We start from the raw sequence: 11,186 nt of genomic DNA, 5'->3' as shown, positions 1-11,186 counted from the left end.
AAGGACGTCAATTAGCTAGGTCGATTTCTCACAAAAATCATGGTGGCCCACCCAGCATCCTTGCGTAGGAACTTACTCACGCAACATCACCAAATCATACTTTACCAACGACATCACACGGGCTAACCCACGTCAAATCTCGCTAGGGCCAACCATGTTGGGTGAGTGAAGCCAGGCCTCACGGAATCCGACCCTGCCAAGTAGCATGACATGCATGGCATGGACCACCAACCGACTTCTTCCTGCATGCGTGCTAAACCTATCAATCAAATGGTCTACATTAAGAATCAGTCACGTTTACCTATCAAAGTGGGGCACACATGAATATAACGAATGGTTTGGAATACTTGTCAACTGTCCACATTTAATGTACATGTGCCAGCGCTGTCACAAACCATCACATCCGGCTGGATGAACCGCACAGATGCCCCCGCCAACTTGCTATCTTGGCATCGAGAGTGGATTGGATCAGGTCGGGGTAACACCCCGAGTTCTAACATGCTATGACTGTAGGGCCCACCCTAATGTGTGCTGTATATCTACTCCATCCATCCATTTTGTCAACTCATTTTAAGGCATGGGCTAAAAAATGAAGTGTAAGAATTCTATAACGTGGACTTTATTGATCAACGGTCTGGATTGTCATAAGGGTTGGATAGTATGATCGGAATTAACAGTGAAGTTGTGATGCATCTAAAATTTGTGGAATGAGTGGTATGCTACAACTGTGATAAAAGGAGAAGAGTTTCAATGAGTTACAAACTCTTCAACCCTCTAATATGTCTAAACAGGGCTTGGTAATCAATCCTACTGATACCATAAGCTTTATTCACATCCCAATGATTCTCTAAGGTGGATGTCATTGATAAGACACATTGATAAACCCATAAAAAAATTTTGAGCTCAATACTAGAGTGGTAACTAATATGAACAGTTTGTATTATCAAATAGAAAACCTTGATTTTGTAACTAAAGTATAATATACCATATCAATTTGGTAACTAATGATTCAAAACCAGTTATGGCTCTTTACCATGGAAGTGGATTGGCTAGTGTGTTGAGGTAATCAACTTATGTGGGTCCCACCATAAGTTATGTGTTATATACAAAAATCATTTATCCATTTAGCGAGTTCATTGTAAGACTTAGCCAAAAAATAATACAAATCAGGTAAACCACACTGTAAAAAGCAGTGGGGGGTTAAACCTCTACCATTGAAATCCTTTTGGAGTCATATTAGTTTTGAATCGATATGATATTTGTTATTCCTCTTTGTTTTGGCCTTATGAACACATTGGATGGAAAATAAATGTTATGGTAGGCCCTGAATGTTTTAATGGTGAGAATCACTATCCCCACTGCTAATTGTAGTGTGGTCCACTTGAGCTTTGGATAAACAGTGTGGATATAATAAATACGTCATTATAGGGTCCATGTAATAATAGAAGACTGTTAGTGCATCATATATTGGTTCTCACGACACATACATACCAGCCAGGTTGGTAGTGTGCGGTACACCAGCCAATCCGTTACCACCTTTATCACCCATAATACCATGCTTTGGGACATTTCAAGCCAATATAGCCTGAGCAAATACATTTCTGGTATAAGTTTAAATCTTAATATTTTTTTTTTAATCGAGGGTTACAAAAGCCAAAGGATAGGGATGACACATCAAACATCTTATCAACATTTCTGAAAAATAAAATAAAATAAAAAAGATCTCGACCTCAAAGTCCTCGCTAATGATTTAAAGTCCTACCAAACACTACCCTTCTTCTGTCATGGTTCAGCTCAAACTGGTGAGACCGGATTTGGTGAGACCCCACCTAACCCAAGAAGGTGTGGCCCTTACTGTAGGGTTACTGTGGGCCCACCTTGATGTATGTATTATGTATCCACATCAACCATCCGATTTGTCTGATCATTTCAGGGAAAATTAGCAAATTCATTTATCAGCACTATACCATAAGAAACAATGGAGATTGACCGCCCACCATTAAAAACTTCTTAGGGCACACTTTAATTTTTCCTCACTGTTTATTTTCCATCCAATCTATTGATAAGGTCACATAAGCCTGGATGAAGGGAAAAACCAAATATCAGCTTGATCTGGGCCCATTAATGGACAATCAATACTGTTTCCTATGATATGGTCCACTTAATAGTTGGATTTGTTTCATTTTTCAAATCATGTCATAAAATGATATGGAAAAACGGATTGATGGCATGGATACATAATACATACATCAAGGTGGGCCACACGGTAACACCATCTTGGGTGAGGCTGGGGTCTCACTAATCCGCTCTCCAAACTTCTACATCCGTAAGAATTAGAAGAATTAGAAATGTATTGGGAGAATGATTACCCTAATTGGGATATTAGAACTTTTAGTTGTGCCACTAACCTATTGTGGGGCCTGCTTTTGGGTATATCATATCCCTTTATCACTCAAAAAGGGTTGGATGGAACACAAATCATTTGGTTATCTAACATGATAGTATTCGATTAGCTCACATGCATTGTCAGAAATAGTCCACAAAGCGTGTTTGGAAAGGACAAGGCCCAAACACTAGCTAACCAGCTGTTGTCACAATGTTGTGGGCTCCACAATTATATATGTGTTTTATTTATACTATATTACTATCCATCCTTTTTTTTTCCAGCTTATTTTAGGGCATGAGACCGAGGCGGATCAAAGCCTTGAGTGGACTACACCACTGAAAACAGTTTAGATTGAATGCTTACTTTTGAAAAAAATAAATTGGCATATCCCAAGCTTGAGTGGACCACACCACTGAAAACAGCTTGGATTGAATGCTTGCCGTTGAAACTTTTTTCTGAGGGCACTGCAATATTTATTTTCCATCCAAACTGTTTGTAAAGTCGCACAACCTTGGATGAAGGTAAAACACAAATATCAGCTTTATTTAAAACTTAGGTATTTGAAGTTCGCATTCAATCTCCACTGTTTCCTGATGTGTGGTCCCATATAGTTATGGATTTGCCGTATTTTTTGGATCTTGTTCTAAAAAGAGCTAGCAAAATAAATGACCGGTGGGGATAAAAACACATATATCATGGTAGGGCTCACAGGGCTTTGACACTTAGCTAGCTGGCTGGCGGAGTCGTCACTTGCCAAACCGCCGAGAAGTTGTATTTGTCGCGGGGCCATTGCCTAATCAAATATCCTTGGATCACCACATGTGTCGGACGTGGATTTACTGCTAGTCTTTCGGAGGAAGTTCTTGCATGGCCTACCTGTGATATTTTTGAGAACCCTGGTCATCCGTTTTTTGAGATCATTTTAGGACGTGTGGCCAAAAATGAGCAAAATCCAATACTTAAGTGGGCTAAAAATGTGACGATTAAACGTCTACAGTTGAAACATTAATGGGGTCACATAGTTTTGAATCAGGATAATATTAATGTTTTCAGTTCATCTAAGTAGGAATAATTTATCTAAAACTTAGATGTCCTTGAAAGTTTGCATTCAATTTCTACTGTTTTGATTCCTGTGATGTTGTCCCCTTAGAGTGATGGATTTGTCTTATTTTCCGGATCTTGTCTAGCAAAATAAATGAACAGTACGGATAAAACACATATATCATGGTGGGGCTCACAGGGCTTTAACACTGGCTAGCTGGCTGGCGGAGTCGTCAATTGCCAAACCACCAAGGAAGTTGTATTCATCGCGGGGCCATCGCCCAATCAAATACCCTTGGATCAGCACATATGTGGGTGGGACGTGGATTTACTGTAAAGTCTTTCCCAGGAAGTTCTCACTCGGACTACCGTAATGTTTTTTAGAAATCCACCCTGCACATCTGTTTTTTAGATCATTTTAGGACGTGTGGCTAAAAATGACCCAGATCTAATACTCAAGTGGGCCCAAAACGTGAGGATTGGCTGTTCACAGTTGAAATATTGGTGGGGCCACGGAGTTTTGAATCATGATAATATTTGTGTTTTCAGTTCATCTCGGTATAGGAACTATGTTATGAACAGTATAGATGGTATGTAAACTTTTGTGGCCATATAAATGCTTCAACGGTGGTCACTAAATCTCCACAGTTTCCTCTCGTGTGGCCCAATTGAGTATCTGATCCTCCTCATTTTTTGTTGCATGTCTTGAAATGAAGTCAAAAAACGGATGGACGGAGTGGCTTTCTTACAAACAATCGTAGTGGGCACCACGCAAAATCTTGCGCGGGAACTTTCTGCGAAAGCCTTTCGCAGGAAATCCGCGTCCACCAAGGATGAGGTGGGCCACACAATAGCTCCACGTGGTCATCCCTCAATGGTGGGAATTAGCAGCTGGATATCCGTCGATCATGGTCGTTCATGTGCATCTCGGTCCAAACCAGCACTACCGATTTGAAGTAGAAATGCATGAGGAGAATGATTATATGCGTGTTTTGTGTGAAATTAACAGAGAGTCGCTGGTTCAACCGCAAGAATTACTCCAACTAGATGGGTGGGCCCATTAAACTGGACGGCTGGGACGGCTTCTTGCCAAAGCTGGTCCAGTTTGTCCGGTCCGATCTGGATTTAAATTCTCATCGAGGTTTTGGAGTCTCAATTAGAATAACGGCTCAGATCACCACATCATGGGCCCCAGAGAGGCAAGAAGTTGGCACGTGCCATTCATGCATGGTTAGGATGAAGTAGAAGCGAGTTTCCTGCAGCACCTGATAGAGAGTTATTGCAACTCGAAGCCCGGTGGGACCTACCGTGATGTCCATGTAAAATCAACTCCGTCCATCTGTTTCGCCAGATGACGGTAGGGGATAAGCATAAAAAGAAGACAGATCTAATTCCAAATTGCGCCACACCACAGGAAAGAGTAGAGATGGAAATGTCCACCGTTGAAATTTCCATGGGGCTCACCGTGATGTTTATATACCATCCAAACCGTTCATAAGATGATTCGAACGAGGATGAAGGGGAAAGAAAAATATCAGCCTGATCCAGTACATCTTTGGGCCCTGTGAGATTTCAATGGTGGGGATTAAATACCCACTGTTTCTTGTGGTGTGGCCCAGTTGAGTTATGAATCCGATTTTTTGGGCTTTTATCGTATAATGTGCTGGTGAAACTTATAAACGGAGTAGATTTTACAAGAACATCACGGTGGGCCCCACAGAGCTGTGTTGCAGGAACTGCATATTACAGGTGTAGCAGGAAACTCGCGTCCATGATATACGAACTATTCAAAATGCAGCCCCGCTTGCAGGCTGATGTACGAAGGGCTTCGTGTAAAATGTACCATCATGGCACACGTATGATAAATCTCAGACGCACGTTCATCAGGTGTATGATGTCATTAACATGTTCCGACCCAAAAATCAGGCTGACCCATTCACCGCGTAAGCCACCCTGTGTATGTTGACTATGGACCTTCCATTTGTTCATTTTTACACGTGCCTACTATCTATTGACCATTCAAGCCTGATCTTCAGGCCAATGAATTCACACAATGGGACTCGCCTGATGAACGGCTCAGATCACACTCACGTGTTCAAAATTTCAACACGTGAGAACGAGTGCGTACTCGCTCGGGATGGGATGGGATGGGATGGGATTCACATGGTCTTGTGCCAATTCCAACCCATGTTCAGGAAGAATCGAAAAGCTTGGAGTTAGATTAGATGGAATTGCATTTTTCCCGTGCCAATTTCACTCAATGTTAGCAACTTGTGTAGGTCCCACCATGATGTGTGGGCTATATCCACACCGTCCACCCATTTTTCAAGATTATTTTAGAGCATGGGCCAAAAAATCAAGTAATTCTAAAGCTCAAGTAGACCCCACCATAGAAAGCAGCGAGGATTAAATACTTACCATTGAAAACTTCTTTGGGGCTACATAAGTTTTAGATCTATCTCGGTTTTAGGCCCATGCCATAAAATAAGGTTACAAAACAATTGAACAATTTAAATATAACACGTGTGTTATTCTCAGTAATTTCAAATGATGGTTGATATATCCATTCAATGTACGACCGTATTACCAATAAAGTATGAAATTAATATTATCTCATGGCAACGGTGAAAATCCCTGCTATAGATAATAATTATGTTTTTTAAATCCCATCCCACCTAATCCCTTCCAATCCCACCGCCCAAACACGCCCTTAGATTCCCTGTTCATATAATCTATAGATTGTCTAGATTCCATGCACGTACACGTCATCACACGTGCAGCATTATAGCGCACGTTAGATGTGACCTACTAGGCACCGCTAAAGTAGAAAATTCGAATATATTAAGTGGGCCCCAGAGAATACCATCCACACGTTTACGTATGGTGAGGGACCGTTCTCTCCTTTCCAAATGCCTTCGTTTGTCTCCATGCGATCATGCAACTACCACCATTTTCCAATTCATCGAGATTTGCGCGAGTGAGATGGTGAAAGCCCCTCATCGCATACATGCCTACACGCCACGCGTGTGAAAGATCTAAGCCTTTAATCAAGCGAAAACTTCCACGGACATATCAGAGCCTAGAAATCCGGACGGTTCAGTTATCTTGTAGGTCACACTTTCATGACAAACACTTGATGGACGATCACTATTAAAGTGACCAAAGGTCAGCATACTCATCAGGTGATGCATGTAAATGGTAGAGCACGACCTGATGAATGACTCGGATCTTTCACATGTGTGACATGTTAGAACGTGTGCAAGGACTCCCCTTCTCCATCTCACTCGAGATGGTCTTCATTTGCATTTGTGTTCTCAAACAGTCATCTTGCCCAAACACGGCAATATCAGGTGGTACTGATATCCCAAAACCTTCATTATCAGTGACTGTCAATGAGTTTGAAAAGACGATGCTTCACGTTGTAAGAATCATTTGCAATCTTCGAAGTACTTTATGTTTGTAACTTTATTTTACTTTGTTTTATGCCTATGGAATCCAATCCATGGATGTGATTTGGATAATGACCCCTGACACCAGCCAGCAAGCTGGTGTCAAAGCTAATGGGCCCACCATGAGGTATCTGTTTTATCCATGCTGCCCATCCATTTTGCTGTCTTATTTTAGGGCACGATTTCAAAAATGAGGTAGATATAAATCACAGGTGGGCCACACCATATGAAAATAGTATTATTGAATTTCCACTATTAAAAGCTTATTAGGGCCCGTGTAAAGTTTATTTGATAACTATTGATAAGGTCAAACAAAGAAAGCACAAATATCAACTTAATCCAAAACTTCTATAGCCTTCAAAAACAATTCAATTGTGTTCAATCCCTATTGTTTCCTGTGTTGTGGTCTTGAGATTTAAATTTGACTATATTTTTATGCTTTAAATTGAGTTGGCAAGATAAATGAACAGCATAAATAAAACACATACATTATGGTGGGGCTCACAAAGCTTTGACACCAGCAGCTACCGTTGGGTTCACTAGCCAAAACTTATGTAGCCTCGAGAAATTTTCAATAGCAGGTGTTCAATCCCACTGCTTTCTATTATGTGGTCCACTTAAGCTTTGGATCTCCTTTATGTTTTTATTTTTGCAAATGCCCTAGAATGATATCTCCAAATGGATGAATAATCTGGATATAACACATACATTATGGTGGGGCCTACAAAACCTGTTGACAGCATGCACCACACAATCTGCTTCCAATGTCCTCACCTTGGTGGGACATTAGCAGTGTCCCCATACATTGGGATGCCCAACCATTAAGATGGACCGCTCATTCATCATTAGCATCAATGAGGCTAATTTGTTACAAATGAGCCATAGATCACATGATTAGAATTATGATATTAAAGTGCTACTTTAGAATTATATATATATATATATATATATATATATATATATATATATATTGAGAACTATTCAGTAAATGTTTTAAGATATGATTTTACCTATTTTGTTTGTCCACTTAATTTTGGCTGTCCACATTCCATGCTATTTGATTAAACCTTTAGGATCATTTAATTGGCATGATTTTTACCCAATGTCTTACTCACTTACATAAATGAACGGATAGTTCATATCAATGATGGGTTACCCTTGTCAATTTAAAGCATGTTTGGAAGTTGGAATTTTTACATACAGAGAATTGAGAACAACAACTCGAATAATTAAAACACTTGCACGACTATTCTTCGTCACAGGCGGCATGATTCTTTCATGGTGTGAATGATCGATTTCATGTGGATGAGAGGCACCCCATGTTAGGCTTTGACACTGAACATCACACTTATTCAAAACAGGGTGGGCCCCACATAGGGATTAGTGTGAATTTTTAGATAGAGAGAATTGAAAACAACAACTTGGATAATCAAAACACTTGCATGACTATTCTTCGTCACAGGTAGCATGACTCTTTCATGGTGTGAATGATCGATTTCATGTGGATGAGAGGCACCCCACGTTAGGCTTTGATACTGAACATCACACTTATTCAAAACAGGGTGGTGTGGTACACTTGAGTTTTAGGATCATGTGATTGTTGGGGAGTAATTTTATCTTGGTGAGAAGAGTCATATGGATGGATCGGATGGCATATATAAACAACAATGTACCCTATACACAACTAATAGAAATCTCATCCTAACTCTTCCTCCTAGTGTGGGCTATTTGAGTTTGGACTGGACTAATTTTTTGTTTCAAAGGTGAAGATGAAGCAGCACTCCTTAAGGACGGCATGGATCTCATACACCATCCTCCTACTCGCTGCTAATATAGACATGACTCCTTTGACTAAGCAGTTCCATGAAAATTTCCCAAGGAATTGTGGAATCTTGTCATTTAGTCCGCAGTTAAAAGTCTTCCAAAAGAAATATTAAAAGGAATAAGAAAAAAGGAGAGGTAACGTCGACCTCTTGTAACCTTCAAAACTAATAGTTGCATTGTTTTCAGGAATACGTTTGAAATAGCTGTAAATAAGTAATAATTATTTACATTTGCATTATCTATAAATGGAGGGCATTGAACAACTCTTGAATGGATTATCATGCTATGTGGTAAAACTTTGTGAGACCCACCATGATCTCATTCACATCATCCATTTATTTTGTCATGCCATTTTTATAATAATGTAAATCCAAAGCTCAAATGGCCCATAATAGGAATAATTAGATCCACCATTGAACTCACCGTTTTTTATGTCATGGTCTACTTAATCTGTTAGGGAATCGCGGAAGCACACATAGATAAATAAAATAAAGTATTCCAATAGTATAATCAAGCCCAATCACAAAAACTTCGAATTTAACGTGAAAAAACTCTTGTGAGAAAAAACCAAGGCACAAAACGACAAATATGCACTATTAAAATAGAATATTACAAGAGATAGATATTACCCGACACGAACAAGCCTCGAATCACCTAAGCTATACCCTTGAAACCCTAGGAATGAATTAGAAAGCTCTTGGATACCCCCTGTTACCAATTACACCTATATATATATAACCTCTATGGGAATCACAATCGAAATAGGAAACAAATCTTGCACTTAAACAACCCTGCGTAAATCTGTGAGATTGTTCAATGATACCTTTGATGTCACTTCAATGGTATCAAATAACCTTCGATGGCATCGAACCTCTTCGATGTCATCGAACTAAACACCATAACGTTTATGTAACTAAACATGTATTTTTCGAATTTTCTCAATGGCACTTCAATGTCACTTCGATGAGATTTTGATGTCATCAACGACTCGTTAGTGGCATCGAACCCCTTTCAATGGCATTGAGTAGGGCACCTAAAATGTCCAACAACAAATCGTGAGATTTTTAAAATTTCTCAATAGCATCGAATAGCTCTCAATGGTATCGAATGGTCTGTCAATGGCATCAAAAAACCCTGCTGTTGAAAGATTTAAGACATCAATAACATGATCTTTAAATCATACCCTAAAATAATCTAAAAAGAGGAATGAACGGTGTAGATGTAAGACATATATAATGGTGGGGCTTATGGAGTTTTACTTTGAAAAGATATTAAAATATCATTTTTTAGGTCGAATTTCATCTCTTCCAAACATAGGGCAAAAATCATCATTAAATTTTTACCACACATTACAGCCCATCTACGTCTCACCAAACAAGCTCTGAAAAACTTTGAAAATGAAAATCAAATCCATGAATGATTTTGCACACCAACAGGTACAAACCGAATTAAATCGAATTCATTTCCAGATGGTCATTCACTAGATTCATGCACCCTCAGAAGCTAGCATTTGTACAGTTGCATTGTGAAATGTGAAAAGGAGAGGACTGTACCTATCAATATTTGTGGTTGTAGATAACTGTCCCTTTTACCATTTATCACATGCCCTGACTTCGAAGGTCAGTGTCGGTAAGTGGTCCAAAGAGAGAATGTGTGTTTCAAATTTCATGGGACAATCTCATCAAGTGGTCCCAAGAGAATGTGTGTTTCCAATTTCAAGTGTCAATCTCATCAAGTGGTCCATATGGAAGGTGTTAGCTGATATATTTTTCAAATGGGCCAGACATGTAAGAAAAATAATGTCGAGTGATCTACATTCCACATGCTTGTGTTGCTTACATGATGGTGTACCACCATCCTGATTTTAGTTGGACACAAATATACAACCCTATAAAGTTCCTTGATTCAGCACACATGTGTAGCATTGGGCACGTGTGGTGTGTTTAATTCACATGAGATTTTTACCCAAAAATCCTTAAATTTTCTAATTTTTTTCCGAAAAATGTCTTTGTCGAAATTTAATAAGCTCATCCAAGGGTCAAATTGGAACAAAAGTATAAATTTGTATCCTTATCCTTTAGAAAGGAAATTGATCAAATACATTGGACTATACATGATAATTACCATGCCTTTAATCTTTGTGGGGTCCATTATATGTGTGAGTACCATCCAACCCGTTTATTAGATGCACCCTATCATCTTAGTTGGATGTACCAAAATTCAGGCAGATCCATCACTCGAGTGGGCTACAAAAAAGAAAACAATGGGACGCCAGGGAGGTGGACACCCCACCATAGAAATTTTCAGATGGTATGTGGGGTCCATGGCACTGCCTATATGGCATTGACCCAGTCATCAAGTGAGCCTACTGAAATAAATAAACTCAGGTGGTCCACACTATGTGAAGAAATTTGTATTATGGATGATTGTACATTTCTTCATGTGGTGTGTCAAATCCAGATTTGAATGGGAATGGCTCTTCATGT

The sequence above is a fragment of the Magnolia sinica genome, chromosome 8, assembly GCF_029962835.1.
Source record: "Magnolia sinica isolate HGM2019 chromosome 8, MsV1, whole genome shotgun sequence".
Lineage (NCBI taxonomy): Eukaryota > Viridiplantae > Streptophyta > Magnoliopsida > Magnoliales > Magnoliaceae > Magnolia > Magnolia sinica.
This window is presented reverse-complemented; position numbering follows the sequence as displayed.